At 40.1% G+C, this 26,914-nt stretch overlaps 1 long non-coding RNA gene across 1 annotated transcript in view; it reads left to right on the top strand.

Moving 5' to 3' along the window:
* The window catches only part of LOC137162834 (uncharacterized), a 65,349-nt gene extending 39,783 nt beyond the window's left edge, over positions 1–25,566 (top strand). Inside the window, exons 2-4 of the long non-coding RNA XR_010922517.1 lie at positions 5,046–5,120; positions 24,704–24,767; positions 24,988–25,566. This is a non-coding gene — a long non-coding RNA (uncharacterized lncRNA). The remainder of the gene's footprint in view (positions 1–5,045; positions 5,121–24,703; positions 24,768–24,987) is intronic.
* The last annotated feature ends 1,348 nt before the right edge of the window (positions 25,567–26,914 follow it).

A 26,914-nucleotide genomic window follows, 5' to 3' on the forward strand; every position in this document is an offset into this window, starting at 1 on the left:
TATCATTTTATGAAAGACAATCATTCCTGAAATCTGAGGGATTGCCGATTATGTCAATTTGTGGTAAACCCAGATTTTGAAAAGAAATTTACTATCTCAGCCATTTTAAGTCATTGATTTCTTTTCTTCCATTGACTTCAGTTGCACCACTTGGAGTTGGGAGTTATAATCAATGTAAAGGGTATCAGAATCAGAGTTGGTCAAAGAAAATTCAGCATAACACCTTTGAGTTTTTCTTGATATTTTTCTTAGTTCTTTGTGTTTTCGTCAAAATACTGAAAGGTTAAGGAAAATGGACACTTACAGTCAAAAAAAAAATCCTTTCTATGAAAAAGCTATTTTTCCTCAAGAGACCTTTTTCGACAAAAAATGTCAACAGACTCCAATAAAAATCTGGCACATAGGGCACAGTCCTCAGCACCTTCACTTCCATTGAACTGCAGCAAAGCCAGTGGAAGTTGAGGGCTTTCACTGCTGTGTCTGAGGTGCTCAGAACATTACACAATGGGGCCTTGATTAATGAATTTATTGTCACTGTAGTATGTTTCCCTTGCTTTATCTGTGAATTACATTCGTATTCTCCTTACGCCCTTCAGCTGGCATCAATTCATCTTCTTATTTGCTGCTGTAATCATTCTTTCTCTGCACCTCTTGATTGACAGTAATCTTTTTCTGTTTGTTGTGTTGCCTCCTCCTTTCCCAGTTTCAGTCTGTGGTATTTAATTTTACCCTCCGACCTTTAAGCAATCATTCATGAATCCACATTAACTGTGTTTTGTTCCTTGCATCATCTTTTTTTCAGAGAAACTGTCATCTCTTCAGTCATTTATTATTGCAAGCCAGATCCTCAGTTGCTGTAAATCTGCATAGCTCTATTGACTTCAATGGAGCTGCTCTTATTTACCCTAGCAGAGAATCTGGCCCACAATCTGTAGAGGCTTCTGTGTAATCCCTCTGGAATGGCACTGTTATCTGCTCTCTTCCCGTTTGCTACCAACAGTGTGCTTACTCACAGGTCTGCATACGTGACTGAACTCCAAACCCTTGCTAGTAACAATGAGTCACAGCTCCTATTGTAGTAGTAAAATACATATTTTTACAGAGTAGCAAGTAATTTTGTATAAGAAAAAAGAGCCTTCTGTTTTTATAGGAGGTGAGCAAATATGTGCATCTTGTAGATCTCAGTCTCTTAGGATCTTGCATTTATATTTGGGGCAACCTATACAAGTTTAGACTAGAGATAAAATCAAAATATTTATAGCTATTCTAATCTAACTCAAACACTCCATAGAGCTTGAAAAATCAATAGATTGAACAGATATGTCAGATCACTGGATCCCAGTTCCATAGACAGCAGAATCTCTGCTGTTTGGTACATTTTTGCTGAGGAAAATTAGAGTGGAAATATTAAACACCACTAAGAATGAACAATAAGGGCTTTTCACAAATGAACTGAAAAGCATTTTTGGGTGCTGATAGGAACAGTGATGTTTTCAAAGCATTTTTGTAATAAGCACAGGGGTTTCAATGACTGGGCTATCACTTCCTTACTTCTCTTCAGGCATGGAGAGCCAATTTCTTGATTTATTCAAAGACAAAAGTCTTTTGGGTCAAGATAGTATCAAACACCTCTGTGTGTTTTTTTTTAAAAGAAAAGGCAACACAATAGCTTTAACTAAGACTACACAGTGTTGTAAGAGGAGTAAGATTTTCCCTTCCCCCTTATGCAGGAGGCACACAGGCCACCGGTACTTTATATCCAGATATGCAGAGTTACAGGGCACTGTAACTTTCCCCATTGTGAGCAGGTGGACAGGGAATGGCTGGCGACTTATCTTTGCCCCCTCAATATATCAGCCAGTTGAAATAAGCTGAAACACGGAGGAGAGGGGTTGCAATTTGCTGCCGGTATAGGCTACCATAAATTAGGGAGAACGGGAGTAGCAGAGAAACGTGGCTTCCTGAGTGGTGCAGTTTCTACTATAGGCTGTGTCCTTGGCACACAGTCTTGTCTTAAACGATGGGGTGAGATTGTCTAATGCTTAGAGTATGCATTCTAATAATTAGAAGTTTAGGGTTGTATTCCGGACTGGGCCTGATCCAAAGCCCATTGAAGTAAAAGGAAAGATGCCCACTAACTTAATAAGCATGAGATGAGACCCCAAGTCACTTACTCAGTGTGACATTAGACGGGCGACTTTCCATCTTGATTTACCCCTCTGTGGGCTTGTCTGCACTTGAAGCAGTACAATGGCACTGCTGTGATGATGGGAGGGGTTCTCTTATCAGTGTAGGTACTCCACCTCCCCAAGACACAGTAGCTTGGTCAATGGAAGAATTCTTCCATTGATCTAGCATTGTCTACACCAGGGGTTAGGTTGACTTAACTACGTCCGGGCCCAGCCTTAGCGGTAGGAAAAGTAGGCAATTGCCTAGGGCGGCGAAACGTAAAGGGAAGCTGCTGCAGCCACCCTTCTCCTGCCTGGTCCCAGTGTGTAGCCGGGACTCTGGGGCAGCCGCCCTTCTCTCACCCCAGGCCCAGTGCACAGGCAGAAGCCTGGCGGCAGCCGCAACATCCCAGGAAGAGGGCAGCAGCCGCCTGTGTCCCCGCTGGCAGTGGGCAGCATCTGTGTCCCCTTTGAGAGCCAGGCTCCAGCTGCCCCCAGCTTTCTTGTCAATTTTGTGGTGAATGACAGAATTCAAATTTTTCCACTTGGGGAGGGCCAAACGTTTTTATTTTGCCTAGGGCAGCAGAATATGTAAAGCTGGCATTGACTACGTCACTCAGTGGTGTGGATTTGTCACACCCCTGAATGAAGTAGTTAGGTTGACCTAACTTTTAAGTATAGACCAGGCCTGTAAAATGGCAACTCTGTAAGATGCAGTGTTCAGGGCCAATTAACCAGACAGGCCACCGCTGAGGGGAGTCAGGTGGTTAAGTAACCCCTTGACTGAATAAGGGAGTCCAGCTGAGGAGGAATGAGCTGGGCTGGGCTTGTAAAAGCAGGAAGGTGATAAGAGTGGGGGCGGCAGGGCAGTAGTTGGCAGTAATTCCCTGGGAGGTGAGTTTGAGACTATAGAGGTTAGTCTACAGTTATCCCCTGGAAAGAGGCTAGCAAGTTTGGGCTAGCAAACCGAGTATGGGGGGGAAGCCAGAAAGGTAGGAAAGGCTCAGGGGAAGAGCAGCAAGGTCTGGGATAGTGCAGACATTGGCCACTGATCAGAGGGACCCTGAGCTGGAACTTGTAGTAGAGGGCAGGCCCTGGGGAAGTGGCACTGGCTGGGCACTGAATAAGAAGACTGTCTGAGTCCATTTGTGAGGAAAGACTCTGATATCCCAGAATAGGGAATCGCGTAGAGTGACCTGGCCAATGGGCCAAGTCACAAAAAGGAAGCTGCAGCTCCTGGAGCACGAGGGGCTGCAGGGTGAGAGAAGACAATGGGTGGAGAGACTGTCAGAGCCGGGGGCAGTACTGGAAAGAGCAAATCCCCAGAGCTCCTGTGAGGAGGCAGCATAGTAGTGAGTGGAGCGAGTGACATTCACAGGTAGGTCCATGGATCCTAGACAAGGGGGTCTTTAGTTTCTATTGGGATCTCTGGTGTGACCAGTCTGGTGCCCAGGGCAGCTACCTGATAATGCCAAGGTCAGGGCAGGCTGTAAAAGGAGAGCAGATTCTCCCACCTCTGGTGGATGACACTGAAGTCAGACTTCCCAACCAGCCTCACACTGTGTTTCTGATTTCCCCAAACCGGTTATCAAGAAGCCAATCCACTAATACCCACAGCCCCCTTTACTGCATTTCAGCCTCTGGCTCCCAATCAGCACTAGGTCCAGTAAAGAGACCAGTTGTTTAAACTCTATGCTCTTTACTAAAAAGGTTCCCTCTGACCCCAAAGGGTCAGCCACAGTACCAAATCAATATAAGTTTGGATCTTACCCAAAATACCATGCTGCCAACCAATCCTTCAATAACTAAAACTAAAGGTTTATTGCAAAAAGAAAGAAAGAAACCATAAGAGAAATGTTAAAGTGTCAAAGCAAATCAGATACATACAAACGATTGAAAGTCCATATACATCCAGTTTCTGGGAGAATTGTGTAGTTGCAGGCTTGTACAGTTCCTCTGGTATACATCCAGTACCTGGATGGATCTTAGTCCTTCGGTTCAGTTGCAAAATGAATTGATCCAGAGGTAGGTATGTGTCTGTAGCTGAACAGGAACAAAGACAAAATAGTTTCCCAGGCCATCGCCTTATATACTCCCTGGCCCTGGCCATGCTGTCTTGTGGAAGTTTACAGGAATCAAAATGGAGTCCAGAGTCACATGGGCAAGTTCTGGTGACTCATTGGGTATGCCTTTAGTTTCTTCCTGGGGCCCTTGCATCTGTTAAAGTTTTGATGGGCCATCAAGCAGGCTATTGTTTTGTATCCATCCTGCCTGAGTTGTTACCCAGACAGCACAATTTGAAATCCAGATATATCAAATATATCTATAACTTTCATTTCACATATTACACATGAACATAAGTATTATCATCTTACTTAGTACATTACAACTTTTCTAACAGTACCTGACATGGCATATCTCACATGAATTATTATGAATTTGACATACTGATGTCAAACAATATAGCAAATGCTCCCTCTCCCCCCTCAATCTACCCAGCATGACATCTGGTGACAGAGGAGTCCTCTGAGTCCCACATAAAACTCACTCACTTTGTTATTTAGGAGTGTGAGGTTTAATTAATATTTGTTAAATGTTTCAAATGCCCAGGAAGGGATGAACTGTACAAAAGTGTAAATTAATAAATAGTATGTGTTTGTGCATCTACCTGTTTTTCCCACCCTACCACTCCACTGTCTGGGCCAGTCAAGTACATACAGCATTGATTCCATCTACAAGGAAGGATGTGTCAATCACACCCTGTATAAAAGGTCCCTGAGGCTGGGGTCTGCCTGCTTCCCTCCAGATTTAATGTAATGCAGTCTGTCTCTTGTCTGCTTATTTTATCCCTAATTTTACCTCTTCCTTCCCTTCTAGGTCCAGAGCTGAACAACAATGGCAGGGAGAAAGCAGGAAAGTGTAAAGACTGAGCAGCACAAATAGTCTCTACTAGTAAGTAACCTGCCTCTAGCAGAGATTCTGCCTGGTGGGGATAGGGCTGGGGGACTGAAGCAGCAGACTGCATTCCAAGAAATCTCTCCTCTCTCATCTCTCAGGGCTGTGAGACTGGGGTGCCCAATATTGCTCCCCTCAAATGCTCTGGGAGAGCTTCCTCTTAGCTAGTTTGAGACTTTTCACCCTTCAAACATGCCAGCATCTGCCTCAGTGTCTGCTCCTCCAGCAGTCTCAGCAGCTCCAGTCCCTGTCATAGTCCCCAGTGCTCCTCCCAGACAGACTTTTACCCGAAGCATAACTCAGTGAAGGGGAAGTGGGGAGTTCACACCTCTCAGAGCCATTTTTTTCCCCAAGAAGTTTGCAGGCTAAGGAATACCACACTGAACCGATTACACTTATGGGTTATCTTCACTGCAACAGCTAGCTCAAATTAGTACACTCTAGTTCCTCCATTTCAAGCTAGTCTAGCTCAAATGAGGAGTCAAAGGATACATCTACTCTGCACACTAAGTTCAGGTCTGTAGACTCAGTGTTTCCACGCCCGTGCTTGAGCATCCACACTGGAAGGTAAAGATGGATTTACATTTGTTAGACCCAGGTCTCACAGCCATGGTAACGTATTGATACTGCATAACAAACCTTCTGACTCAGGTCAGCAGCTTGGCCTGCATCCACACTGCAAAATGACAGTGCGTGGACCCGAGTCACAGCAGGACTTGGGCTCTGACCCCTCCCCTAGTAAAGTCCTAGGACCTGAGTTCTTGCAGACCCAAGTCAGACTGATTTGTGTGTAGATGGAAGGGGCACTTGGGCTCAAACCTGGGGCTTAGTGTGCAATGTAGATGTATCCAGAGTGACCACACTATAAAACAACACTCCAGCTTCACTGAGTGATAGGATTAGCAGTTGAGGAGTTGTTGTAACTCAAATTGCTGCATCACTGTTACTGTTACCGTTACTGTTACCGTTACTATTACTGTTGCAGCACTGTTACCAACAAAATTTGAGTTATTCCTAACAATGCAGTGAACAGCAGCCCTTAGTTCAGGTTTGGAAAGTTATCTTCACAATCATGAGGGCTTTTTTGTAATCCACACACACACAACTTTAAGATGGAGTTGAGCTTGCATGTGTATAAACACCTTTTTATGTTCACTGTACCTTTCCTGCAAGTGACAGGGAAAACTCTTGGAAAAACTAGGAAAAGCAGTTAAAGTTGCCCCCTATGTCCCTGATAAAAATGGTAGAGTTTTAAAAAAAAAGCCTAACCCAAATGTTAGCTATAGGCATTATATGTACTTTGCTGTCTCATGGTAGGATGGGAGATGAGACCTAATTGATGATTGCTTTAGACTTAGCCCTCTCTTCTCCTATCAGACATCCCACCCACCCTCCAAATGAGGGGAAGTTCCACTTCTTCTCCTTGCATCTATCTTCCCATTTCATCTTCTAAGTCTCTCTCATGCTGGAAGCCTCACCCACTGTGGAAAAGGTCCATGCTGGGGACCTATTATACCAGTTTAGACTGGCACTTCTTTGCTTCCTGCTAAGTGTAACTATAACACTGTATATCTCTGACAATTCCTATTGGTAGGATGAGAGAAAAAAGGAATGAACAGTGAATACTATTCCCTTTTGATTAAGACACCGATCATGCGGGAATTCATGAGTAGTTATTTATGGCTTTGAACTGACCCCATCCCAAAGTTTATATCTTCATTATTTTCAGTGATGATATTGTATAGCTGGTTTAATACAATAGCACAATGCACTTATAGTATACTCTTTATCCAAGGATCTCAAAGCGTTTTTTCCAGATTTTCATTATGCCTCACAATATTCTTTTGAGGTATTCATAAGACTGCCTGTCACTGGGGCACCAGGAGATTATCAGTGCAAAATATCATTCCACATGTGTGGGGGAGAGGGGGAGGAGAGAGAGAGAGAGGTGAATATTACATTTATCAAGAAGGGTATATATTTTTCAGCAGCTTTCTGATTAAACTGTGACCAGGTTAATGACTGATTTTCCTGCCATGTAGCATGGCATGATTTAAACTTTTTAAGCTACAGTTATTGGTTTGTTTCTGCCATATTGTCAGTTGTTTGGGTTGACAGTACATTGTTCACAGTGCGGAATGGGAATCGTTTCTGCATGAGACAACAGTTTGATGAATCCCTGAAAAGAGTAATTTACACACACGTTTTTCCCCCTACTGATCTTCACAACATTTTTTAATTGCCTCAGGTCTTGATTCTGTAAGACTTAGGCATATGCTTACCTTCGTGCAGTGTGAGTATTCCTATTTACTGCAATGGGACTACTTACGTACAGTGTGTAAAATTAAACATGTGTGACTGTCTTTCCTGTTTCAAAGCCTATGTTTAAAAAATTCAAGGTCGGTCTCTTTAAAGATTAATTCAGCTTACCTTAATAATGGAAACTGGAAAATACCAACTGCTGGCATCAAACAACATTGGTGACCAATCTCTTTTTTTAATAGAAAAAATATATTATTTAGGCACTGAAATAAGGCTGTGTACTTTAGAGACACTTGCTAGTATGTGGGCTAATCCATTAGTCAGAGATTTGTTTCAGATCGTAGAAAAGAAATCAAACACTGTACAAAAAGCTAATGCATCTTTAAAATTACATCATCCAAGGAACTTAAAGGAAAGGTCAACAGTTGTTTTGTCTTTTTCCTGTGCTAGATAACTGAGAAGTTACCTTGGTTGAGCTTGTTTGGATAGCTTTTGTATTCATTCATATACAAAGGGAACTGAAATTGATACAGGAATATACTGGGATATGAGTTCTTTCTCTAGTCATGAGTTTGCCTCTTGGGAATTGCCTCACTAAGAGAAAATAGAATAAATGTATCATTCAAATTCCATGTGCTTTTCACAGCTGTGGGTTTTACAGCACAACACTTGATCAAGCAGAGGGAAGGATCTTGTGGCAACAGCTACCAAAGTGTTACAGAGCAGTGATACGCAGACTTCCATGGTTCAAAGGCCAAATTAGTGATCAATTTTACCCAAAAGAGCCACAGGTAGTGTGAATTAATTGTTTCACTTACTACATCTATATATATAATTCCCACTGCAAAATGACTGACCTATTATGCAACTGGTTAATGACCTAATAAAAGCATCCTGATTAGTTAATAATTAAATCACAGTGTTTTAATATCATGTGCTGCAAAGAGCCATGGAAGACATGTTAAAGAGCCACTTGTGACATCCAAGCCTTCACTGGTTATAGAGTGTCTATTCCTCTAGGGGTATCCAAACAAACAGCAGGAACGAAAAAACAGAACATTCAAGAGCACCTTTAACTGATAAGTACACATGCAGCTGAGCAGTCCTTCGAGGGCTATTGTGCCCTACCAGTTTTGACATACAGTTACCATTGATTTTACCATAATAGAAAGTATTTCTCTACTGCCCCTAGGGAAAGAATTCAGCACCTTTAGGTTGTCAGAATAGTTCCTATCATGACATCAAGTAAATGAATCACAGAAATCAAAGTTATAAAATATTTATGCTGCCACTAGTCTTTCCCCATATCAGTACAAGATTGTCTCCATTCATATATTGATTAGTGCTTTGTTCATGTTTAGTAGATATTCCACTGGATATTTTTGTATACATTTCTCATACAAACTAATTTTCAGCGTATTTGAATGAAACATTTAAAGTCATGTTCTTCTTCATCCCACCCCAGAATGGCAATTATCCTGTTTTAACATCTCCCAAAGAAACTGAAAGCAACCCATTTGGAACTAATACAAGGAAATACTTTTCTTACAGAGTTTATAATTAGCCTATAGACTGCATTGAGGTAAGACATCAGTAAAAGATTTTATGAGGATTTAGATATTTACATGGATATTGTTACTGATAATAACTGTTGTTTGTTTCTGGTTGCACCCATAATGGCATTTTTCAGTCATAACAGACATATTCCTTGCTTGAGGTGTTTATAACCAACAATACAAAATAAACACACAAATAGTCATAAGATAAAGGAAAGATTGGTCATAGTGATAGCTGGCCATCTTAGGTAATATAATTTATAAACACAATGAATTGTTTTGTCAGATAGATTATACCCAAATACCACACCCTAGGTTTAATCCACTGGTTAATTTTTTGTGAGTCTTATGCTGGAATTAGATCTTCAGAGAATAAAAACAAGAGCAGCAGTTTCGTAAACCAGTTCAGAAAAGGCATGGGACAGTGGAGTGGAAGAAGACATGGAAATGTTTGTGGGAGCACCAAGGCATCACTGATAGAGTGAAGATGTTGAGGCTGACATGATAAATTACAAGTGTGGCTAGAGAGGCATGAGTTACACAGGGCCTTGAAGAAAGAGAAGGATGAATTTAATACTGTGGAAGAGGGAATCAGAGGAGGAATTCAAAGAGGACGATTACATGGTCAAATTGTCAGGCAAGGAGTATGATCAAATTGGCAGCATTTTGTAGTGAATAGAGGGGGCAGCATGGATGTCAGAAAGGCAAGATAAGACAAAGTTACATTAATCTAATGAGGTGTAATTACAGTAGGTTTTGGAATAACCTGATAAATTAAAAAGTAATAAATCACCAGGACTGGATGGTATCCACCCAAGAGTTCTGAAGGAACTCAAATGTGAAATTGCAGAACTACTAACTGTGGTATGTAGCCTATAATTTAAATCAGCTTCTGTGACAGATGACTGGAGGATAGCTAATGTGACACCAAGTTTTAAAAAGGCTCCAAAGGCGATCCCGGCAATTCAGTGGCTGACAAGTCTAACTTCAGTACTAGGAAAATTGGTTGAAACTATAGTAAAGAACAGAATTATCAGACACATAGATGAACATGATTTATTGTAACATGTTTTTTGTAAAGGGATATCATGCCTCACCAATCTACTAGAATTCTTTTAAGTGGTCGACAATCATGTGGACAAGGGTGATACAATGGATAAAGTGTTCTTAGCTTTTTCAGAAGATCTTTGACAAGGTTCTCACCAAAGACTCTTAAGCAAATAAGCAGTCATAGGATAAGAGGAAAGGTCCTCTCCTGGATCAGTAACTGGTTAAAAGACAGGAAACAAAGGGTGGAATAAACAGTCAGTTTTCAGAATGGAAAGAGGTAAAGAGTGGTGTCCCCAGGGGTCTGTACTGGCACCAGTGCTGTTCAACGTATTCATAAATGAAATGGAAAAAGGGGTAAACAGTGAGGTGACAAAGTTTGCAGATGATACTAAATTACTCAAGATAGCGAAATCCAAAACAGACTGTGAAGAGTTACAAAGGAATTTCACAAAACTGGGTGACTTGGCAACAAAATGGCAGATGAAATTCAGTGTTGATAAATGCAAAGTAGTGCACATTGGAAAACATAATCCCAACTATACATATAAAATTATGGGGTCTAAATTAGTTGTTATCACTCAAGAAAGAGATCTTGGAGTCATTGTGGCTAGTTCTCTGAAAACATCCAATCAATGTGCAGCGGCAGTCATAAAAGCTAACAGAGTATTGGGAATCATTAGGAAGGGGTAGATAATAAAACAGAAAATATCATATTGCCACTGTATAAATCTATGGTATGCCCATATCTTAAATACCACATGCAGATCTGGTCACCCCATCTCAAAAAAGATACATCGGAATTGGAAAGGGTACAGAAAAGGGCAACAAAAATGATTAGGGACATGGAACAGCTTCCATATGAGGAGAGATTAATAAGATTGGGACTTTTTAGACTGGAAAAGAGATTATTAAAATGGGATATGATAGAGGTCTATAAAACTAGGGATCACCACATGAAATTAATGGGCATCAGGTTTAAAACGAACAAGAGGAAGTATTTCTTCACACAAAGCACAGTCAACCTATGGAACTCTTTGCCAGAGGATGTTGTGAAGGCCAACACTATAACAGGGTTCAAAAAAGAACTAGATACGTTCCTGGAGGATAGGTTCATCAATGGCTATTAGCCAGGATGGGCAGGGATGCAAAACAATGCTCTGAAATGTCCCTGGTCTCTGTTTGCCAGAGCTGGGAATGGATGACAGAGGATGGATCACTTGAGGATTACCTGTTCTGTTCATTTCCTCTGAAGCACCTGGCATTGGCCACTGTCGGAAGACAAGATATTGGACTAGTTGGACCATTGGTCACACCCAGTATGATCGTTCTTATGTTCTAATCAAAATGAGAAATGGTGGGTTTTGGCAGTATGGATAGAGAGAAACTGACACATCTTTTAAATGCTAGGTCTCAGTTGGAATACTGTCTCCAGTTTTGGTCACCAATATATAGAAATGATGGAGAGAAACTGGAAAAGATTCAGAGGCGAGCAACAAAGATGATCAAAGGGATAGAATGCCAGCTGTATGAGTAAAGGCTGAAGGAAGTGAGCATTTTTAATTTGGAAAAGAGGAGGTTGTGGGGGGGGAGGCCATGATAGCAGTTGTCAAATGCTCAGAATTAGATTAAATATCAGGAAAACCTTTCTAACTGTGAGAACAGGGGGACAATGGAACAGACTGTTTAGGGAGGTTGTGGAGGCTCCTTCACTGGAGGTTTTTAAAATGTGGCTGGATATCCATCTGTCTTGGATGGTTTAGACACAACAAATCCTGCATCTTGACAGGGTTAGATTAGATGACCCTTGGCCCCTTCTAACCCTATGGTTCTATGATTCTATGTTTTGAAGGAAGCTATGGCAGAGTGCAGATATGGCTTGGATTTGTGAAGCAAGAGAGGAGGAGGAGTTAAAGCTTATTCCCATTTTCTGGGGATGAGTGACAGGATGGTTGATGGTATTGTCCGCACTGATAGAGAATGGAAGAAGTGGAGAAGAAAAGTTATTTAGTTTGGGTCATATTAAGCTTGGGTTGATGGCAAGATATCCATGAGGTGAGCTAACAGCATCTTGATGCCGTAAATACCATTCTAAAAAAACCAAATAAGCACTGTTTTGATTGAAATGGCATGCTCTACTGGCTACCACCCCAAGACAGAACTGTGTCTTTAGATTGTAATGTAACCCTCACTTGGAGTTTCTGAGCTGCTGGGCCAACTTTATAATCAGTGTTTCAAGGGGGGAACTGGAAACTGAGGAAAAATTCCCACTTAATTTTTCACTCACATACACCACACTTTAAAAAAAGAAATGGTTTTCTGTTTAAATCCTTCTAAGATAACTTTACATGTGGAATGCCTTAGGAATCCTGTAGCTGCCCTGTTTTAGAATATATCTATTGTATTTCAAGTGCATAAATTTCATTCCTATTAATCTTTCTTCCATAGTTAGACTTTGCATTCCACTTGCATTGTCATTGTCAAGTCTGTTACATTTTGCCATAGGTCATCATTACGTTGCTAAGAAACTCAGCTTAGCACATTTCACAGATCTGTTAGGAATAAATATTTTACAGGGATTATCTGCTTGGTAATAAATGAGGCCATATGTTTGTCCAGAATTTGGGTAATGACAGAATTTGTGCTATCACTACGATGATACAGTGCTTTGAGGTATAAATTCACCAGAATATTAGATTTGGGGAAAGGAACAGGTGATTTCCCTGTTCCGTTAATAGTGGAATCACCTGTAGAAAAATTCTTTGTTTTCTTATGTTAGTGAGAAAGAGACTAATTGATAATAGCTATGCTTTTACAGATTGTGTCACTAGACAACCTAACTTATTTCACCTTTGAATTCATTCTCTGGCTGGTGAACTCCTACTATTCAGTACTTTCCATATGCTTTTACTAAATGTATTGGATTTGTTGGATGTATTTTCTTTTTTTTAAGTGTTTAAGGGTGGGAATCAAGTGCGCCTTTACATACAAAGTTTGACTCGTTGTACCCGATTGTTGCTATTATAACAATAGCAAAATTGTATATTGACATAGCACCTTTTGTCCCAAAGCATTTTATTGACTATTGTCTAGATGCTGGCCTGTTCAGGTGGTGTATGTGGGAAAGAGCTCTTCATTACAGCCTTTGCAGAATCTAGTCTGAATGCTAACAGTAGCACTCCTTGAGTGCCAGAAAGGCTGCCTAGCAGACCCATTGGTGCTTCACAGTCCAAAAGGGCATGGTCAGATGTGTTGGAATGGCCAGGTCCTGACCTGATAGCAAGTGTTAGCATATGAAGGTATAATCTGAGGGTCAGGTATGCACCACATTGCTCTTTTCAGAAGCAGGTGTCAGAAGTGTTTTACTGCCTGTTTCTGTTCTGTGCAGGCAGAATGCCTCAGAGCACATCATTGAAAACATCTCACCACTTTCATCCAAAAGACTGTCACCACAGGAACAAATCAAATAAGACAATCTTTGTGTAGCTCCTGGGTGAACCGGGTTCGCCATAAACTAGATACGTTTGCAGTATGTATTCTGCTGTACTATTATTATGCATATTATTATTCATGCTCTCTGGGTGGGTGAAGTAGAATAGTTTCAAATTCATGTTCAGGTTAACACATCATTCACCAAACCTAAAGCTGACCTTAATCTGAACTGTTTTGCAACATAATGCAATTTTCCTCACAACATCTGGCATATAGCAGTGTCAACCAAGAGGAGCATGGTTTGGGACCTTATCCTGAGGGGCAGATGTCAGGAAAGGGATGACTGCATTGGGAAGAACCCTGTCCTCTGGGAGTCCATCCCCAGCATGCAGAGAGAAGGGGTGAAACAGCTGTTTCTCCATGTCTGCCACTCTCCTGCCACCCATGCTCTGGGATGGCACATGCTCTTCTGGACAGGCATTGTGAGATGCCGGTAATACGACAGTGACACAAACATCGCCACATCACAATGCAACTTCCTCACATCAAGCCCAAAAGCAATTGACATCTGGGTTTGTATGAGACTCAGATGGGGTGGAATCAGATAGGACTGGATTTTTCTCTTAACAAAAAAAAAGTTAATCCACCCTAATACATATTCAACCTTAAATTGTGCATTGAAGTTTACCTTTCAAAATATTTTGATTCTTGTTGAAATTTATACCCATTCCTAACCACTTGAAATGCAGCTTAATATATATTTAGATTTAGATGATTTAGATTTAGATACAATAATACTAATAAAGTTATAGCTGAAGCCTTTTCATATATAAAGGAGTCTGATATATTTTCCTGTTCAGATTGGATTGGCTAGGAATGTAATAGACAGTCTGTAAGACTAGATATCTAAGTGGTGTGTTTCAGTGTAAGGATGTTTAAAACAAAATGATAAAGTGATTTCAGTCAGGAAAGCAGTTGTCTTAAAGACACAGAAGCAGTAATGATCACAGATATTTTTCTGTGCAATTTAAGCTAAAAATGTGACTTTCAGACTGCTATGCAGACTAAGCGCTTACTGTCCTAGGACTATAGGGTTAAATCCTGTCATCTTTGTTGTCAGTGGGAGCTTCAGTAAAGCTAGAATTTCACAACGAGACTTTAGAGATGGGAAGGCCTTACTAGAGCATCCAATTTTCCTGAAACTGCAGACTGTTCCCTAAAGCACATGTTTTGATGTTTCTCCAGACTAGTTTTAAAATCTCTAGGTGACTGGGTTTCCATATGTTGCCTGGGGAGATTATTCCACAGGCTTATATAACAGACAGGTTGTTTTCCTGATAAACTAAGACAATATAGTCTGAATTTGAACCCATTACTCTTGTTTAGAACCCTATGTACCACACAAGATAATTCCTGTCCCCTTTCTGTTAATACATGTCAAATACTCATCCCTTGGTCATCCCTTAGACAATCTATAGATACTTAGCACTGTATTAAACTTTAATCATTCTCTCTCGACCCCTTTTGTTGCTGATGCCTGAATAATTTGTCAAAATCTTTCCACTAATATAGTGCCTAGGACTGAGCACAACAGGCTAGATCGTCAGCTCGTGTAAATTAACATAGCTCCATTGACTTTTGGCCCTATGCTATTTAACATTTTTATCAGTGACCTGGAAGAGAACATAAAACTATCACTGAAAGTTTCCAGTGACATGAAGTTTGGGAGAGTGGTAAATAATGAAGAGAACAAGTCAGTGTCCTCTGGAATGGTGGTCGAAGCATGAATGACCATACACATGCTTAGTACATCTGGCATATAAATACCTTGCAATGCCATCTACAAAAGTGCCATCCAAACGCCTGTTCTCACTTTCAGGTGACGTAAATAAGAAGCGGGCAGCATTATCTCCCATAAATGTAAGCAAACTTGTTTGTCATAGCGATTGGCTGAACAAGAAGTAGGACTGAGTGGACTTGTAGGCTGTAAAGTTTTACCTCGTTTTGGTTTTGAGTGCAGTTATGTAACAAAAAAATTCTACGTTTGTAAGTTGCACTTTCATGATAAAGAGATTGCACTACAGAATTGTATGAGGTGAGTTGAAAAACATTATTTCTTTTGTTTTATCTTTTTTACAGTGCAAGTATTTATAATAAAAAAATAATATGCTGAGCACTGTACACTGAATTCTGTGTTGTAACTGAAATCAATATACTTGAAAATGTACAGAACATCCAAAAATATTTAAATAAATGGTATTCTATTGTTTAATGGTGTGATTAAAGCTGTGATTAATCGCAACTATTTTTTAAAATCTCACCATAAACCGTTACTAATTTTTTAATCATTTGACAGTCCTACTAAATATACATGTATACACCTAGGAACAAAGAATGTAGGCCATACTTACTTTGGCCTGGGAAACAGCACTAAAAATCTTGTGTTCATTGAAGTCAATGGGAGAACTCAGTGGGATGGGATTTCACCTGGTGTTGTGGAAATAGCCATAGAGAGAGAAATTGGACTTTGCTCTATGACATGATATTTAGGCATATGTAGCCCATTGCAGGCATATCATGTTCTAAATTTATGTCTAATTTGCTGTCCAACTCACCCCTAGGTCTTTTTCAGCAGTACTGCTTTGCAGGCTTCTTTATCCTATTGAATATATGTGTTTTAGCTTATTAGTATTTAATTCAAAACAGTAGAATTACACTCCTGAGTGTTCTTTTTTTATTAAATCTTTTTTCATTTGAAAAATAGTTTACTGGATCTGTTTTGGCAAATGTTTAATATCTTCTATTTGAGACTAGGTATTACATGTGATTTCAGTGAAAATCACTATGGGAACCTTTCATCTTCACATCTCCTGTGACAGAATCATTTACTCTTAGCCACCATGATATAACAAAATATTGCTAAATCCTGAACAACATAAAATTTCCTTCCATTATGTTATAATACAAAGTTCAGTTATGACTTTAAAACATAATTAATCACAGTAAGTCTATGAGATTGCATAAGAAGAAGACAGAAGTACAAAACGTAAAAAGGCACTTTAATAACAGAAAGAGGAAGAAATCTGAGAAAATACAAAATACAGTTTATTTATAAATACAACTGGGAACATACTGTACACAGCTCCCACCCATGGAATGAGTAATCAGCTCATTCCCTGAATTTCCCCCTGAGTTTGCTCACTCTTTTTAAAATGGATATCGACAAAATATTTTAAATGTGTACAAGCAAATGTATCTATAAAATAAAATTGCTTTCCGAAGCCTCTAGTAATTATGCATTCAGCATATGAATATGCAATTCAGCAGAAGCTCTATTAAATGAATATATATGATAAATTATACCAAGTAATTCAGATTACAATTTATATTATGTTTAAAATAAATATTTTTAGCTCCACATATCCTCTTTCCTTTTTTTGTGCCTGCATGTCTATGTATGTCACATCTATTGACGCAAATTCCCCTTTCACTTGCAGCTGACAAACCCCATCGACTATAGTCAGATTGTGCGAGTGTAAATGTGAATTTGACCCTTTAGATATTACATTTATGGCTACGGATTCTGGGCTTGATTCTCTGCTGCCTTGCACCTTCTATTGTCATTTACATGAGTACAAGGTGATTGTGAAACCTTAACAAGTTAGAATCATTGCTCCCAGATCCAAATGGTAGCCTTGTATCTCTGGTTTGCACAGCTGAGAGTGCACAAGATGCAAGGCAGTGAAGAAGCAAGTCCCTTAACATGCAGTCAGACAGCTGCCTTCCAAACAGGTGCCATTTCATGTTTTCACATGCCACTGAAACATCTTAAAGCACACCTGTGCCTTATTATAGATTTGTGAGTTCTCTCAGGGTTATTCTGTTTTACTGTATATCATATATCCTTAGTCAGAAGCATTTAGGAGTTCTCTGCATTATTCATGCTCTGAAGGTTGGCAGATTCAATCTTAAAACTCGTGGTTGGCTAGAATTCACAGCTTTCATCACACCGCAATTTCTATATTTCCCTATTTACAAGCACATACTTGTAAATATCTATATTTCCCTATTTACAAGCAGTGTGCTTCGCTAGTCTGCAAATACTGACTAGGTCCACACTGATCTCTCCCTGAACTATGACATAAGGTCATTATCTTCTCTTCCTTCAAATTCTTCCCCAAGACTCACTCCTGCTGTGATGCCTACAAGTTCTCCTGTTTGAGGGGCAGTCAGTGTCAGTCAGTATTATATTGACTCTGAGGTTTTTTTTTAAATGATTGAGAATGATCAAGGTGTGCACAAAGAAATTTTCAACTCAGTGTAGGGGAATTAGACACACTCTTGTGAACCGGACTGGAAGGTGGAGAGCTAAATTCCCTGCTGTGCTTTAAAATCTCAGCCATTGTTTGTCTCTGTAACAATCTCATCTTATTACTGTTACCTTGTCTTCTCTGCCCCCTTCCACTTGTTGTTTGTCACAACCACTTGTTGCATCTTGTTGTAGACCCCCTGATCCTTCAGTGTGTAGTGCCGGGGTAGATTGCTGCGTAAGCACAAAACATCTTTGACTTCCATAGGACAGACTACACATGTGCTCAGTTGTCTTCTCATTAAATATGTGTTGCAGGGTTGGGGGGTTTTATTGTAGCCTTTTGGGGTCAGAAGCTGTTTCTTTCTGTAAGTTTGTACAGCCCAAAATGGGACTCAGCTTCTGATTAGGGCATTTTGGCACCATAATAATATAATATAATAGAGAAGTGAAAAAAAATGTCCACAGAATTCAACATAAACTTGTTGCTGTTTTGTTTTGCATAACTGAACACATCTCTAACTTTTCCTTTTTGTGACCATTCTATAAAATGTCTATTTTTCTTTAGAGGTAGTACCATTTTATGGTTTCTGTTCTTCATCATCAAAATATGCTCCCATTTTACTACACAAACTTAGGGAGGCATTTTTCAAAATGTCATTCCTGTAATCCATCCCTGAGTTAGTGGTTTTTGCCAGACTGGTTTCATGATTACCCCTAGATGCTTTATAACCTAAAACAACACTGACCTTCTCCATACACCAAGCTGATCAATTTTTCTGTCATGTTAAGTAATGATTCACCATTTTGAATATACAGTTGGAAAATTACAGCATAACCACCTGAAACAATGGGGTTCTGGCTATGGAGAAAAGCTGTCGTTTTCTTTCCTCTTGAAGAATGTCAATGAAATGCAATAAAAATCCTGACATCTGTATGTGGCTCCAAAAAAAAAAAAAAAAAAATAGATTTAACTCTAGAGCAATATTAGAGACCCTCAGGAACTGGATTCTTTTAGAGGATGAGGTCTGAACACAGAGAATATTCTTACATGATTTTAAAATAATTGATTTGTTCCAATCTCTAATAGTGTTAAAGGTACGGAACTGAGAATGTCCAGCTGTGCATATAAATAGGTTTAATATTATCACAGATGAGACCATAGGCCAAGGAACACTGCTAAACAAAAAGAGAGTTTACAAAGGTTTCTCTCCTCTGAGTTTCTTTACAGATAGAGAAGCAGGGTTCAAGCTAATTAGAGGTTTGTGCCTGGCATCCAGTAGGAACTCAAAACAACAGGTATTCTCTCACTCACAGAAAATATAGCTTCTGTGTTCAGCATCTTATGACATCCCAGAAAGGGAGAAAATAGATGTCAAGGCTCAGTCACCAAATTGCATGATGACAGAGCTAACCTTACTCCATATTTTGGGCCCAGTGCTCTACACTCTACTCAGAGACAGCCCTTATTGACAGACCTAGGAATTTTGCTAAATTAGGAAGCGCAGAATTGGCTTTTCGGAATTGACTTTAGAGTATGTCTTCACTGATCTATTGAGATCGATTTGAGCGGGGAGTGAAGACCTGCTCAATCGAGCCACAAGTCAACATGTTAAAACCACTCCCTAAAGTGGCACAATATTAGAGACCCTTGGGATCTGGGTTCTCTTAGAGGATGAGGTCTGAACAAAGTTCCACCCCTTGGCCAACCCAAAGAAGGACTCAGTCCCAGTTCCTCCTTTTCTGCTCCCCTTTTGCTCCGGAGTCAATATGGGAAATAAGTTACTGCAGCTATTGAAAGGGTGCAGCTTAGTCCCTCTCTCATGGCTAGCCAGATACTCTGGCAAGTGAGAGGGTGTTCCACCCATTCTCAAGCCCTCAGATCATCTCCTTGCTTATAGTGCACAGTGTCAGAAGAGCAGAGTCTGTACACCGCACCAGCCCTGGACCCAAGATCTAGGTAGGCTGAGCAAAGAGATGGATCTAGAGCTTTACTTATCCTGTGGTCCGGAACTTTCCCAGATGGAAATGCTCTGTGTTTTTCTACAGGATTCTGGTAAAAGATTTTGATTCCATTAAAAATAGCTCCAGACTAATTGCTAACTACATGTTGCAAATCATGATATATTTGTCATCAGCATCAAAATTGCTATCAAAACTGTCAGTCAAGGAGCAATCAGGATCCTGTCAATATGGCTTTCATAAATCTGAATAGTCCCTAATGTTAGAGTGTAAGAAAATAAGAGTTTATTGGTATTCTCCAAGAGATGTTCAAAGGCATCTGATTGGCTCTGATACATTTACTATGTTTTATCTTGCACTAAGGCCCATAAAACTTTGTTATGATAGAAACAAGGAGCACAGTTTATTTTACTATTTATTATACTCTAGTAAAAGGAAAGGAGCTGAATCCAGGGTCTAATAAGACATTCTGTAAAGCAGAGATGTACAATCAGATTTTTTTTTCAAACATCCACTGAGCTTTTAAAAATGTGCACATTAAACGCTAAACAAAAACCTGATCTCACTATCTGGAAATTACCCTTTGCTACTTATTGGGACTTTGGAGATTATATTTTTTACACTTAAAACACTATTAATATCAACATTAAATTAATTTAAAACAGAAGATAGGAAACAGATGAGTACAAATGACCGATTTAGGGCAGAATCAGATATGCTATAACTGTTGTAAAAACAAGCACTTTAAAGACTAACAAATTTAATTTCAGTAGGCATAAGCTTTCGTGAGCCTCAGCTCACTTCTTCAGATGCAGTTGGTAGAAATGATACAGCAAACAGGAAACATATAGAAGGCAACATTTACATATCCAAGGGCATAGATAACAATGAGGTAGGTGGATAGAAGCTGGGTACTTGAGGCTTAATGACAACCATTGAGTAGGAGGTGAGAATGGGTAATCAGAGTAATTTACTTCTTGTAATGAGATAGCCATTCCAAATCCCTGTTTAAACCCAGTTTGAATGTGTCAAGTTTGCAGATCATTTCTAACTCAGCAGTTTCTCTTTCAAGTCTGTTTTTGAAGTTTTTTTTTTGAGAAGTACAGCAACTTTCAGGTCAGCGATAGAGTGCCCTGGGAGATTGAAGTGTTCTCCGACTGGTTTATGGATGTTGTTATATTTTATGTCTGATTTGTGTCCATTTATCCTTTTGCATAGTGATAGTCCAGTGTGGCCAATGTACTTGGCAGAGGGGCATTGCTGGCACATGATGGCATATATAACATTAGTGGATGTGCAGGTGAGTGAGCCCCTTATTGTGTGATTGATGTGGTTAGGACCAGTGATGCTGTCACTAGAGTCGATGTGCGGGCAGAGCTAGCAACAGGGTTTGTTGCAGGGATAGGTTCCTGGATTGGACTTTTTGTAGGGTGTATGGTTGCTGGTGAGTATTTGCTTCAGGTTGGGGGGCTGTCTGTAAACCAGGATGGGTCTGCCGCCCACTGCCTGAGCAAGAGACGGATCATCTGCTAGGATAGGTTGTAGATCTTTAATGGTGTGTTGGAGAGATTTTAGCTGGGATCTGTAGGTGGTGACCAATGGTGTTCTGTTGTTTTCTTTGTTGGGTCTGTCCTGTAGTAGGTGACTTCTGAGTACCCATATGGCTCTGTCAATTTGTTTCTTCACTTCTCCAGATGGGTATTGTAGTTTTAAGAATGTTGTATAGAGATCCTGTAGGTGTTTGTCTCTGTCTGAGGGATCAGAGCAAATCTGGTTGTATCTTAAGGCTTGGCTGTAGACAGTGGATTGTGTAATGTGTCCAGGGTGAAAGCTGGAGGCATGAAGATATGCATTGCGGTCAGTTGGTTTTCGGTATAGGATGGTATTAATGTGACCATCCTTTATTTGTATTGTAGTGTCCAGGAAGTGGATTTCTTTGTGTGGACTGGTCCAGGCTGAGGTTGGTAGTGGGATGGAAATTATTGAAATCCCGGTGGAATTCTTTGAGGGACTCTTTCCCATGGGTCCAGATGATGAAAATATCATCAATGTAGCGTAGGTAAAGAAGAGGTGTTTGGGGGCGAGTTTTGAGGAAGCGTTGTTCTAGGTCAGCCCAGCTTGAAAATCCTCACTGAACTTTTGTAGCCCTGCAGCCCAAGCCCTCCAAGATCAAGTTAGCTGACACAGGCCAGCCACAAGTGTTTAATTGCTGTGTAGACCTATCGAGTGAGATGTGGAAGCACTGCAGGTTTAAACCCCCAGTCTGAAGGGAAAGATACATGGATCTCTGCCTGTGAGAAGTAAGGCTGGAAATCTTAAGAGGATGCCCTGGAGGAAGACCGGGGAAGTGAAATCCTGAGAATGTGACAGTGCCATAACCTGCTGAGACGTTGCTGGCAGGTATGAAATTAGACAGTGCATTGACTGTAATCTTAGTTCATACTTTGGGCAGCACAACATACGGCAATTTTGTATCTAATTTAATGTGGATAGTACTGTTGACAGTGCTTCAGGCTGACTCACGAAGCTAATTTCATCAGTCGTGTTACTTTTGACTGAGATCTCTGCTCAAAAGCTGGGGAATAATTAGCAGAAAAATTTTCACATTGAAAAATAAGAGCTTCCTAACTGTGAGGTGTTTTCTCCCCTCTCCACACCAAAAGTCCTCTCCTTCTGCAAGTTACCTAAGAAGATACACAACTTTTAAGTGACTCACATCTACTCTCTAACTAGCCCTCTGGTACATGTAAGTAGTGGCAGTGGTTTGTGGCCTGGAACGAGAACGAAGGCCAAGAATCCTTTAAACTAGCAAAATGCCACCCTCTGACCCATCAGCATTGCAAAAACTCTAACCCTCACTCTTTCCAACACTAACAGCATGACTAGCACCGATATTATGTTGTCACTGACTAATCTACACTGATGATTTGGGGAATCTGTCTGTACAGCTTTTGAACTCTGGTTGATCCTATGAATTTGTTCTAATAAAATTGCTGTTCTTTTGAATGCCATTATGTGTATGAGGCTGTGTCATGTCCCTCCTATTCCAGGTACAATAAGGGAGTCATTAGAATTCAATGGACAACTCTTCAGATGGAAACAACTGAATGACAAGGAGTTGGCTGAGGTTCTGAGAAACTTTCTCCAGCTTCTCTGCTTTTATTTAAAGGAGCACCTCCAGAAGGGGATGTTAAGAGGGGAAAGTGGAGAGAGTGGACAGTCCCCAAATACAGGACAAAGACACCAAAGTGTTGATGCTAGCCTTTAAAAAGCCACAACATAGGGTGGATCAGAGGGTAGGCTTACAAAGCAACACGGGAAGTTTTGAGACACAGAGGGAAAGAGATGACCAAACATAGCAGGCAGGTTAGCTGAGGATCCCACCAAAGTCAAAGTAAGCTGACCTGGGGAGAGACAGAGAAGCTCCATGATTGATAAGCCAAGCCATGAGCTGCAGGTGGAGGACTCAGGCTGCCCCAGAGGACTCTGCCCCCAACCCAAAGAATGTTCTGGAGTGGTGCGGAAATTGAGACAGGGAATGTATCTGCAGATTATTATTTTTGTCTAGATCTGTGTATCCTTCATGTGATTAAGGAACACAATGGTGGTTTAGAATCCTGTGCAAAGTCTGTGTGTGTGTTGTGTTACAATCCTATGCCCTTGAAGAGTTAACCTATGACCTCAGAGCACCCACATGGCTGGAGTTCTAGGAAAGGGTGTGTTTAAGCTATGGGGGAGCCTGGGGGAGGATGGTCAGCCATGGTCTTGGGGCAGGCAGTTGGACTGGGAGGTCTCAGGTATCAGAAGGGGTTGCTTGTTAGAGGAGCTGCAGTCCAAGCGTGTGCCTGGACTCTGTTCAGACTGGGGCAACTCAAAGTACACAGGGGTTTCATATCCCTTCACAGCAGGCTGGTGAATGCCCGAGAGGAGGTGTTTGACTAGACTTTGTCTTAGCACCCCTACAGGGACTCCAACACTGACAGCATGTCTAGCACCAGCCTACTACACCAGCCATTTCCACATACCTCCTCAGCTGTGTGTAGAAGCCACAAAGGTGGAGAAAGCGGGGATGAAAGCAGCAATAACTTATAATGCCTAATGCATCCTAAGTCCCATCATGCTGAAGGGGTAGCATGTAGCACTTAGTGTGTCTGTTCCTCAATTCTTCCTCTCTGCCCTCTTCCCCCACTGTTCTCACTAAGCTAAGTTTGTGCAATTAAATCATAAAGAACTTGTAAGTGGCTACACGGTGCGGGGATATGTTACCACAAAGCCATTTAATTCTACTGGAATGATTTTGATCCCTTATGCATCATAAAAGGAAGTATATAGACTTTTGAATAAAACTGAGTACCAGGAGGCATTTTTAGTCTATGACTTCTCTGAGGTTCATAGAAAAGGCAAATAATTAAAACTAGCTAGAGAAAGGACTGGGAATGAAGGCTCTTGGAAATATACCTTTTATGGAGTGTAGAAGAGTCTGAAATAAATTACCCACTGATGACTGAGCAAGAGTTAGGATAGCTCTTTGGCAAGAAGAGGAAATTGAAATTAAAGAGCTTTTCAGTTTCACTCTCCAGTTTAAAATATTTTAAAGTAGAGTTTCCCTTCACGAGTGATGCAGATGTGAACTTTAGCAGTGTTCAGCGAACTGAATCTAATCAAATTTAGTCCAATAAACCAAAGGAAAATACCGTACATTTTATGTCTCCTAAAGTAATCAGATAAGACTCGTGGGTTCTTATCCAGTAATTATTATAAATTTTGTCTTTCTCTTGGGGAATAAGAGTTGCTTTTTCATACATTTTGTATGATCTTGCATATATAGAGAGATTTCCAGTGTGTTTGCCAAACTCCTCTTACATAGTTCTCTTCAGACATTCATTTACCTTATTTCAAGTCAGTTTTATGTGAAAATGAGTGTTCGAAGAAGACTTCACCTGCATTTTTCTGCATTCTGTCTCTTTGAAGAACCCTATTTGTCATTGTAATATCTTGTTTACATTATTTAGAAACAAATAGCCATTCCACGGGGCTTCATGATGGATTTGCTTGAAACTTGGCTGCAAATAAATTGTAAGTACTAGCTTGCTTGTAATTATTTTGGAAAATATTTGTGCGAGCCAAGTCTTCTCAGCACTTGAACTAACAATATCAAAAATACTGCTGATATCGAAATACTAAAGACAGAATTATTCTTAGACAAAGAAGAACTACTTTGATTCTCCTTGTTTTGGCAGTAGATGCCCCAAAATATCTAAATATAATTTCTCTCTCTCTTGTCTTACCTATACAGCATAAAATGAAGGCAGAAGGACCCTTTATCTCCTGAGGATAGTTGCTGGTTCAGATGAGAGACTGGATGGTTTCATATTCACTGTGGTATAACCTCCTTCACAAAACAATCAGATTACTCTAATGAATTATGCCATCCCCATATCCTGACAAAGCCAACAGTTGCATCTGCAGTCAGACAGGTTGACTCCGACAGGAAAGAGCACTAAGAATTGCTCTTTAGCACATCTGAGAAATGGTTTTTGTTTAGCATAAGTGACATTACATAGACAACTAATTCAACAAGCCAAACAGGACTACGTTTGACTGTTCTAATTTAAAATTATATCATCTTATAAAAATCATATTTAGTTTTATCATTTTACAAAATGCTTTTTTCCGTTTTATTCTGACTGCACGAAGATTCTCTATACCCTTTTCAAAGAAAAACAAACCAGTAAGTAAAACAGAAATACATGCATGTGACATAAGTGTCCATTAACCAAGAGAAATCTAGAGACTATTGCAGCCTAGATTAAATATAAATAAATAGAAGCAGCCACATTAGGAAAGGTACCATGTTACTCTAATAAAAGAGAGTTCCATAAAAAGGACACTTTGCATTTAATTATAAAACTTACTTGAAACGTTGGAACAATGAAATATTTGCTATGACAGATCTCAAATACAGCAAGAACGATAATGCAGGAAGTCAAGCAATCAGTCTAATATGCTGAATCAAAGCCATGAGATACTTTATGACAAAGCAATTTTATAGCTGATGTGCTCTTTAAATAACCACTGCTGCATCAATTGTAAAACAAGGTGAAATATGTTCAGAGCATCATTTTTCCATTATGTACCCGTAGCCCCATTGTGAAGCAATTGGAATTCAAACCAAGTTTGATCAAGGTGGGTGAGGTAATATTTTTTTGTTGGACCAACTTCTGTTGGGGTGAGAGACAAGCTTTTGATCTTACACTGAGCTCTGTATAAGCTTGAAAGCGTGTCTCTCTCACCAATAGAAGCTGATCCAATAGAAGCTATTACCTCATCCACCTTGTCGCTCTAATATCCTGGGACTGACATGACTACAGCAACACTGCGTACAATAATGTTTACTCAAGACAGTTACATTTTATAGAAAATCTGCAAATGTTCCTTCTATTCCTTGAGGCTACTTTATATTTTTGGCATTGAATGCAACTACAGATACAGAGAACAGTTCATTCCACGTGCAACATCCGGTAAACCAGCTCATTTATGGTTTGCAACACTTGGCTCAAAGTATTGAATGGTTCACCCAGTAGGCTCAGTCGCCACTGGAAGTCAGACTGCATATATTCAGAGGTAGAGGGGTTTGGGGTGTCTCATTTTTGCATGCCCATCTTAAATTGATTTGCAGAAGGGAGGTGCTCAGCACTTTCTGAAATTCAGGTCCCTCAAAGATGCCTCAGATTTGGCATCCAAAACCCAAGCCATCCAAAGATGACTGGCCATTTTGAAAATTTAAACTGAGAATAAAGAAAACTTGAAGGACTATTGCAGTATTTTACAGCTACTATGCTGACCAGAAACTTAAACTTTTACAAATCCACAAGCTTCATTGGTTGCTGCTATGTACAGATCTTCTTTAGACTCTCAGATACTATTGTCTCTGGTTTCCACTATAATTAGGCAAGTAGGCAGGATTAGCTCTTTCCAGTTGAGGTACAGTAGGATTTAGTTTTAGCTGTTTGTGTGTGCACAAGATTTAAATGTCCTCAAAGCTGTTTACAATGTTACTATGTCATACATGGCTGCTCTTCTTTACAGCAAGGTATATCTAAAGCTTTTTGATGGAAAGTGATACAGGATAGTTGATATTCACAGAGCAAACTTCTTGTAAATAAAATGCCTATGGAGTCTGAAGTTAAGCACAACAGGTAAGGTCTAGATCTACTGGCATA

Source organism: Emydura macquarii, unplaced genomic scaffold, assembly GCF_026122565.2.
Source record: "Emydura macquarii macquarii isolate MOO-44397 ecotype Brisbane River unplaced genomic scaffold, CSIRO-AGI_Emac_v2 contig_2473, whole genome shotgun sequence".
Taxonomy (NCBI): Eukaryota; Metazoa; Chordata; order Testudines; family Chelidae; genus Emydura; species Emydura macquarii.